A 10,205-nucleotide genomic window follows, 5' to 3' on the forward strand; every position below is an offset into this window, starting at 1 on the left:
AATATGACACAATTTATTTTGCTTGTACTGAGTACCCAGTGTTTATAGATTATGACACTGGCAGGTTGGAAACACAACTATGAGTCTTTCCATCCTTACAGCAATGTAAACTACTTAAGTAGTACACAGAAGATTTAAGGATGATATAGTTAGTGTTCTCAGAGTAAGCAATTTTCATTCGCTTACCACAGCTGCCTAAAGGACAACTCTCAACCACCTGCAAACTTTCTTTAAAGTGCGTCCTAGGAGAATCTCAGCATGCAACTTAGCAGCTTTCTCTTTAAATGTGTCTTCATAAAGCAAAGAGAAATAGTCACTCATGGGACTGGAAACTTTTAAGAATCCATTTAAGGGAAGAAACACCGTTTCATGCTAAACTAAGCTCAAAATTTGTCTTTGTGAGTAATCTGAATACATGACCCTAAGAAATGAATTTTATAAACATGGATAGATGGTATGTATATTATTCTTTTAATCCCAAATCAAATCTCACATCTTCTAACTGTATTTTATTGGGAAATATTATAGAGCTGGATAATCATAATGACACAAAATGAAAACTTTAGCTAACTTTAATCTAGCTAGATTAGCTAGATAATTAGTTTATCTTTAAAAAATCTTGTTAAATCTGGTTTAGTCCATGTTCCCTTTTTCACTTTTCTTACTAACACTAAGAAATATATTAATAATTCATTTTGAGTTATTTCTTAGAGGACCAGAATCAATGACTGAGAGCTATTACTACACAAAGTCAAAAATGTCATTGAGAGTGAGTGTGATTTCACGATATTCCTTATCATCATGTTTATTAAAGCACCCATTAAAAGTCCATCATGCTAATTTAACAGGGAAAATCTAATAGGTTGCCACTGGATAACTTCCACTAAATTAATGTAGGAGACAGTAATTATAGCCTTAGCTGTTGCCATTAAGTAAAACTGTAAAATAAAATAAATAAAAATATGAAATAAAAACTGTAATGACATTAATTACAAGCAGAAATCAATGACACTATTAATGAGTGAGATTAAACCTGTAAGACAAAATTTAGTAAAACTTTCGGTTCTCATTTTTTCCTTATAATTCATGGCTATTTTGTTCTCAGTGTTAGTTAATGCATTTTACTCATTATATTGTAATTTGGACCTGTATACACTAATTTGAAGTGCTATAGGGGTAAGTCATTCCTGTTTCCTTCCTTCTGAATGTGTTCATAAGATATCACATTTCCTCCTTATTCCTCTGGTGGCAGACTCTTTTGTAGGGGTGGCTGGCCTAATGCAAAACTTCCTAGTTGGTAAATTAGTCTATTTCTGTGAGTTCAGTGAGCAAAACAATTTTGATTCTTCCATTATGTCTTTCCTTTTAACTTTTGTCAGCATTAAAGGAGATACTTTGATTCTTCTTCTACTGGCCTTTTATCTCGCTTCCCAATTCATCTAGGATCAAGGCAGTGAAGGAAGACACTCTATTTGGCTTCATCAAGGAACCTAAACTAGAACATTTTATGTATTGAGTGTGTCTTCCTCTTTCCTATGGTGACCATTTCATATTTGGGAAAAAGATGATTACAAATCAGGAGAAACTCAATTATTTTTTTTAGTGAGTATACGATTCAATGAATTAACCAATAGCATAAAGGCAATATATTGTATATAATTGCCTATCATCAATCCATAGCATTTATTAAGTGCCTGGTATTCTATGGAGGACTAGCATAAAAACAAATAAGACTTAAGTGACATCAACAAGAAGACAGAATAGGAAATTCCCTTTGTGAGAAATCCAGAAACTGGTTCAGGGGCTCCTGCAGTCTGGACAAGTACAAAGCCAGTTACATCAAAACTGGCAGTAAAGTTGGAGAAATCCTCTTGCCATCATCCTTTCTCTGAAACAGTGCCATAAAATTGAGGGGAAACCCCCAACTTTCAGCTTACTCATAAGGAGAGAAAGAATTAGACAACACATATAGTATCCCAACTTTTTTGGGTGCTTCCCAAGGGACTGGATTTTACCTCACCTATCTCTGAACGCTGAGAGGATCAACATATGCTAGACCCCTGGGACCATGGAAAACAAAGGCAGGGATTTAAACTAAAATTCATGCACTCAGCACAGCTACTCAAGCTTAACACAAAACATGTGGGGGGCGGGAGCTGCCACCCCACCTCCTAGATTCTCCCTAGGAAAGAAAGATGTGGATCATACCTTCAGCTTTACAATCTCTCCAGTTACTACCAAAGGAACTGACTTCCATCTCTTCTGTTTAAGGGCACCCAGGAACAAAAATGGTTGTTTGGACTAAGAATGTTTTAAAGGACAACGGAAGCTCTAGCTGGCTTGACTAGTCAATATCATCTTTTGCAGAAGGCCAATGTTAAAGACAGAGGGCTGGATTTTTTTTTTTTTCCTGTATGGCTAACATCACAATAAGTTAAAGGAAATGAAGAAATATGGAGCTAAGTTGAAAAACAGTGCAAGGTAACATTTCCCAAACCAGCCTTAATGATGTGAAGATAAATGAATTATCTGATAGTACAATAATGCATGGGTAAATGGAGGATTTCAATAAAGACATAAATTTATAAAAATTACCAAATATTACATATGGAGTTTAACAATACAATAATGGAACTGAAAATCTCAACAGAGGAGTTCAACAACAAACTAGAGCAAGCAGAAGAAAGAATTAGCAACTTGAAGACAGGTCATTTCAAATTATCCAGTCAGAGGAGCAGAAAACAAAGAGAGTGAAGAATGCTTTTATGGGATTCCAAAAAGATGATCAATATACACTATATTATGCAAGTCCCAGAAGAAGAATATAGACAGCAACCAGAAAACAATTAACAAAACAGCAATATTAAATAGACTTACTTCCCTATTATTAATTTCTTTAAATGTAAATAAACTAAACTCTTCAGTCAAAAGGCATAAAGTGGCTGAGTGGATTAAGGAAACAAAAATAAAACAGAAAAAAGCAAGATCCAACCATGCACTGACTACAAGAGACTCACTTTACATTTATGGACATGCATAGGCTGGGGGGAAAAAAGAATGGAAAAATATAGTCCATGCAAATAAAAACCAAAAGAAAGCAAGAGTATCTACACTTATATCACATAAAAATAATTTTAAGTAAAAACTGTACAAGAGATAAGTATATTAAATGACAATAAAACGGTCAATTCAACAGGAACATATAACAGTTATAACTATATACATGTCCACATCATTAAATACAGAAAATATTTCTAAACTAAAGTAGCAAATAGGCAGCAACACAGTTAGAATAGGAGAATACCACACTTTCAATAATGGATAAAACAACTGAACAAAGTATCAATACAGAAAGAACAAACAACACTATAGACTAAATCAGTAACATACAAGTTAGGCCCGGGGTACAAAATGAAGCAGGGAAAAAGCTAACAGACTTTTGCCCAGAGAATGCACTGGTCACAGCAAACACCCTCTTCCAACAACACAAGAGATTAGGCTGATTATATTCTTTGCAGGTGAAGATGGAGAAGCTCTATACAGTCAACAAACACAAGACAAGGAGCTGGCTGTGGCTCAGATCATGAACGCATTACTGCAAAATTCAGACTTAAAAAATGTAGAGAAAAGCACTAGGCCATTCAGGTACGATCTAAATCAAATCCCTTATGACTATACAGTGGAAGTGACAAATAGATTCAAAGGATTAGATCTGATAGACAGAGTGCATGAAAAGCAACGGATGAAGGTTTGTAATATTGTATAGGAGGTGGTGACCAAAATCATCTCCAAGAAAAAGATGGAACAAGGCAAAATGGTTGTCTTAGGATGCCTTACATAAAACTGAGGAAAGAAGAGACGTGAATGGCAGAGGAGAAAAGGAAAGATATGCCCATCTGAATGCAGAGTTCCAGAAAATAGCAAGGAGAGATAAGAAAGCCTTCCTATGTGACCATTCCAAAGAAATAAAGGAAAACAATACAATGGGAAAGACTAGAGATCTCTTCAAGAAAATTAAGATACCAAGGGAACATTTCATGAAAGATGCACACATACACACAAAAAAGAAACAGTACAGACCTAACAGAAGCAGGAGACATTAAGAAGAGGGGGCAAGAATATAAAGAACTGTACAACAATGATCTTAAAGACTCGGAAAACCACGATGGTGTGGACACTCACCTAGGGCCAGATATCCTGGTGTGCGAAGTCAAGTGGGCCTTCAGTTCAGTACAGTTTAGTCCCTCAGTTGTGTCTGACTCTTGGCAACCTGATGGACTGCACCATGCCAGGCCTCCCTGTCCATCAACAACTCCCGGTGCTTACTCAAACTCATGTCCATCGAGTCGATGATGCCATCCAACCACCTCATCCTCGGTCATCCCCTTCTTCTCCCACCTTCAATCTTGCACATCAGGGGCTTTTCATTAGGGGCTGATCAGAGTCAGTTCTTTGCAACAGGTGCCCAAATTATTGGAGTTTCAGCTTCCCTGGTGACTTCCCTGGTGACTCAGATGGTAAAGCGTCTGCCTACAATGTGGGAGACCTGGGTTCAATCCCAGCGTCGGGAAGATCCTCTGGAGAAGGAAAAGACAACCCACTGCAGTACTCTTGCCTGGAAAATCCCATGGATGAAGGAGTCTATGTTTTCCTCTTAATGGTACTTCTGACCCGTTTCTGCCCATTCTTAACATAATTCTCCTCTATCATTTCTAGGTCTGTTCTCATTTCATTGCTTTCTTTTTCTTTCTCACTCACCATTGTCCATTCTTGAATCTAATGTGTCTCCAATTTGAGGCTTGTACCTGTACCCAAATCTTTCTTTAGGCTTTTTAAGCTCTGAAACTTCCCATCTATGTGAGATAGAAACCTATAATTCTGTATTATTAAAAAACAAAACTAAAGGAAAAAGCTGTTTCATCTCAAAATATAAAAACACGCTACACACAAAAACATACATAAATATTGTATGAATTTTTTTCATCAAGACAACTTACCAAATTCTATTTCATTTTTCTTTTCAATGAAAGAAAATTAAACAGACCTCAAGTACTTCAAGGTCAATATGTCATGATTTTACTAAAGCATGCAGACCAAAATTATCAGCTTGTACTATGTGACAATCTGATAAGTAAGGTTTAATCTTGTCCTCAGTTAAAAACCCCACCATCTAATTGTCCTTCATTGTTCTCCTTACACAAGCTGAAAATATGCAGATGAGTGAAATTTCCATGAAGGTAATGTTTATAGTCATTTCTGGGTTAAAGAACAAGATTTATTTCACTTTATAGGAATGTATTTCCTGACATTTGTCTTATTGCATTATTATAAAAATGCTGTAGTGCTAAATATGGGAACTTTCCCAGGAATACAGACTGTAAGTGATTATGCAAACATCTAAGCAAAGGCAATCTCCATTATGCACCCCGACTGTCAGAAATCCTTTGCAGTTTACATATTGTTGAATATAACTGGTTTCTGTCTACTGGAATTCCATAGGAAAAATTGAATTGTTTTGTAAGTATAAAAATATATAGGTATGCTGTTGCCAACAATTTGAACTCAAAGAGATGAACCTGTTTGAATCATTCCCTTGGATGTTCATTTTCTTTTATCAATAGATTATGAAAATTTTGCTGGCCAATAGAAAACAAAAGTTGGGTTTCAGATTCATGATCTCTAACATACCATATAAGAAAACTGGCCTGAGTAATCATATAATTCTCTGAGCTTCTATATGTCAACCATAAGTCAAATATGCTTGTTTTGCTACTGCTAATAAGGTATAAGGTTATAAATTCTTTATGCTAATTGTTGCTGGGAAGTGACTAGGATGTGACATGAAATTATTTAGGTTTTAGTTTACTGATTTTCATGCATGCATACAATATTCAAAAAGACTTGCAATAAAAAGCTTTATGCATTGAATTTTATAATTTAATCATTATTTCATTCAGGTGTCTGTTCAATCTCCTCCTCAGAGTCCAAATTCAGCTTGTCTAAATAAGAACTTCCCTATTACCATTTATACCCATATCTTGCCTTAGTGTTTTTATAGACATATGATCCCTTTAAAAGTGTATATGATTATCTGTTTACTGTTCCTTTCCCAGCTATAACATTGGCTTCACAAAGGAAGGGATTCTGCCTTCTTTAGTCCCAACTGTGTCCCCTTGCCAGAAAAGATTCTTGGTGAATGAACAAATCATAGAACTAGCTATAATGAAAAAAAAAGATGAAAGTAAAGTAAAAAGAGATAAAAGTAAACTAAATGAGTCACAAAAGAATGATTGTTGAATAACCTAGTCTCTATATATAACTTAAATGATTAATATGATGTCTACTTTGTAGTGAAGGTTTTTTGGGTTTTTTTTGGGGGGGGGGGGAATAACATTACATGAATAAATCAGGACCTAGAATTTTATATCCAATATAATCAACACAGTGTAAATTATACAGGAGGGGAAAAAGACAGAAGAAACACTCCAAAATATTCCTAGAACATGTTTCTGGATGAAGACATAATGGATTTTATTTCTAAATATTTAGCAATTATTTATCACCTGTAGTCAGAAGAAATAAGCCAAAAAGGAAGCAAAAAGAAAAAATAGTGTAGAGATTGAGAATTGACTATTAGAGACTGACAGATTAGCTAACACACCAAAACACTGTAATATGAAGACTTTAACAACTAATAATAGTCCATGATGTCTTTTGAGTACTCATTATGTGCAGGTATCATTTGAAGTCTTTATATAAACAAAAAATTGCCTAGTTCTCCTAATTACCAAATGAGGTCAGAATTATTATTATTATTGTTATTAATACTACTACTATTATTCCTATTGTATAAATACAACCCAGAGAGGTTACACTACTTCCCAAAGTTATCCAGCTAAGAGATGGTGGGCTTGGAATTTAAAGTCAAAGTGTTAGTCTTTCAGTCATGTCTGACTCTTTGCAAACCCATAGACTGTAGCCCCACCAGGCTCCCCCATACATGGGATTTCCCAGCCAAGAATCCTGGAGTGGGTTGCCATTTCCTTCTCCAGGAGATCTTCCTGACCCAAGGATTGAACCTGGGTCTCCCGCATTGCAGGCAGATTCTTTACCACGTGAGCCACCAGGGAAGCTTATAAATTTAAAGCCTTGTCTAATTCAGGATCTTAAAAGTAAGAAAGGAAATAGTTGATTTAAAAATAAGAATAAAGAACAAAATATCATTTAGGTCTTAAATTCTTATTTAGTTTTTTTTTTTTTTTCCAAAATAAAGCAGTGTAAAATGTGTTGTTTACTACTTGAAATGGCTCATTTGGGATTTAGTCAAACATACAAAGCAATCTTGAGTATTTGGACATAAATGTGCAAGCTGCTGCTACAATGTAAATTGGTGAGCTACAAGACACATATGTTATAATTATAGTCTTCCGATAACATACCAGGCTACTGTGAACAGCAAGTGGCCTTAATAAGTCAGAAATCTGTATGTAAAGAAATCTTATTGAGTCTCATCTTTTTAAATTTTTTGTTTTAACATGTACAATACTTTTATGGACTTGGGTGTAGATGGCATTTGGAAGTGGTCTGAAAACTCTTCTATTTTTAATTTCTATTTAAATGTATATTTAATATATTTAAATGTATATATATTTAATATAAATATACATATATTTATATATTTAAATCTATATTTTAAAAATATAAGCCCTTTGGAATTAAATGGCTTGGGTTTGAATCTCAAATGAACATTTTTCTCTAGGATAGTATTCATGAGGCACTACACACAGAAGAGATGTATGATGGAAGCTTAGGTAAGAGGATTTAATATTTCTCTAATGTTCAGAATATAGGCCACTGTGGTTCCATAGAGCTAAGTAACCCAATTGTCATTTTCAAAATTTAGAATTCCAGGTATTTATGACTTATTAATTATAATAAATGGGTTAATTATATAACTATAAAAGTGATTGAAGTCACAGCTGACAGCTGAAAATGCCTTTACAAAACAATATACCCAATTCTGTTCTCAGTGAAAACAGTTCAGGAAATTTAATTTAGGATGCCAGGTGGCACAATAGGTTATACATTAACTTGTCCCCTCTGGAAAATTAAATTTGAATTTGGCTCTGGTCACAAATGAAATGAGTCATTTGGTACATGCCACTAAGGATACTCACAAAAAGCCAAAATGACATTTCATTGAAAAATCACCTGTTAAGAAAAATATCTGCAGTCACTGGGGAATTTTCAAGAAAAATAAACAAGTGCTAAGGCAAAGTGAATGGGATCTAAGGCCTATTGTAGATTGTAGCCTTGCTGGAAGTCTGGAGGAAGGATCATGCTGTGAAATTTATGAGTTTATATGCAGAGAGAAAACCTTAATTTTTAGCCTGTACTTCCTGCTTTCCCCAGTTTCTAGATCTAAGGAGATTATTCACTTATGTCCAAAGAAAACTTTCCTTTTTTCCTTGTCACAGGTTTAGTCAAATGTCATTTTGTATCAAATTATCAAGGATTACTGAGCTCACTGCAAGAAGTCATCTAATTGTGATTTTGAACCATATGTTTAGATCTTCCTGTTCTTTCAGATAAGTAAACAATACAATTATGAATTGTGTTCTCTCCTTATTAGAGGACTAAGAAAATGTACAGTGGACAGACTTCAAAGATAATCTTTTTTGCATTAAGGCTTGTTCTTTTCACTGTTTCATTCCTATCCATACAATAATCACACAGCAAAAAATGTGGAGAGATGATGAGATTAATAAGAGAGCAATAAAATTCCCAACATAAACAATAAAAGCTTAGTCCTTTCATATTCACTTCACTATTGGAGAAATAAAGTATAAAAGTTCTAAACTCACATTAATTGCTCATGTTTCAAGTGCTTATTACTGGATTCTAGAAAGACATTTTAAATTCTTTGTTTTGGGGCCTACAAACTATTTCTTTCTGCTCAAAGTAATATCCAGACACATACTTAGTTATTCCATGACTGTCGTCAGGCCTCTTTCTGATAGTTGACACCTTCAGAGTCTGAGCGGTCCTAGGCATCTGAGCTGTCAGGCCTGAGCATGCAGGGGCAAACCAAGGGACCCTCTCGCTTCCAGTTTTCCCTCAGCAGGCAGATCTCAGACCATTACACCCGTCACTGAAGAGAGGTTACGATAAAAATTTACAGCATGACTAGGTTATGCTAATGACCAAAATTTATTCACAGGATCCCTGAATTTTATTCCCAACAGTACTTGCTAGATAAAGGTCCTTGTTTAGCAATCTTACGAGACCTTAAACAAAGGGACAAATCTCACTCGTAAGTAGATTAAGACAACTGGGTCATGCAGCAAGATCTTAAAAAAAAAAAAGTCATAGGATTTGCATATGTTAATACATCCTTCCTTAATGCAAACATGCAAATGTATCTTTACAGAAAAAAATGCACTGACCTTCCGGGAAACTTAGGAACAATGGCCCTAGATTTATTAATATTCTCTATGCACACAGAAAGGAGAAATTATTGCAATTGGGATGATTGGGAAAAAAAACATAATAGCAAAACTCAATAAATATACATACATAAAAATGGATATAGTTAATTCTTGTATAGAAAAGAAGAAAAAAACTTTATAAGCATAGCTTCTGTCTTCTCTATGGCCTAACAGAGAATTAGCTCCTTGTACTCTATTTTATGTTTTTTCTTTTATTATCTTGGGAAGCCTAAAAACTAAAAATTATTGCCAGTTTTATGTGATAACATCTAGACCTATATTCTCTAGCAAGGGCACAATATATTCAAATAACAGGGAACTCTTGCTGAAATGTTCAAGTGTAATGGGTAAAATTATTGGTATTATTATTTTGCTTGATTATTTTCAGATATGTAAAATCTGACAAGAAGACTTTGCAATTGTGAAAACAAAGACAGAATTGGCAGTATGTATTGATGCACCGGCTCACTTCTAAGAGATAGGTACTGATTTGAGTCACTGTAAACAAAATTTTCTTAGGCTTCTGCGTGATCATGTATTTCTATCTTAGTCTGGAGACAAATACCACTTTTCAATGATAGGTATAAAACCTTTCAATTTACTATCTATTTTTCAAATAACAAATTGAAAAGCAAGTGGCAGTTTTAATAAATGTTAAATCCAGTCTTACTTTATCAGAACTTCTTTTGTTACCTTTAAAATAGAGTTCAAAACATA

The sequence above is a fragment of the Cervus canadensis genome, chromosome 25 (assembly GCF_019320065.1).
Source record: "Cervus canadensis isolate Bull #8, Minnesota chromosome 25, ASM1932006v1, whole genome shotgun sequence".
Taxonomy (NCBI): Eukaryota; Metazoa; Chordata; class Mammalia; order Artiodactyla; family Cervidae; genus Cervus; species Cervus canadensis.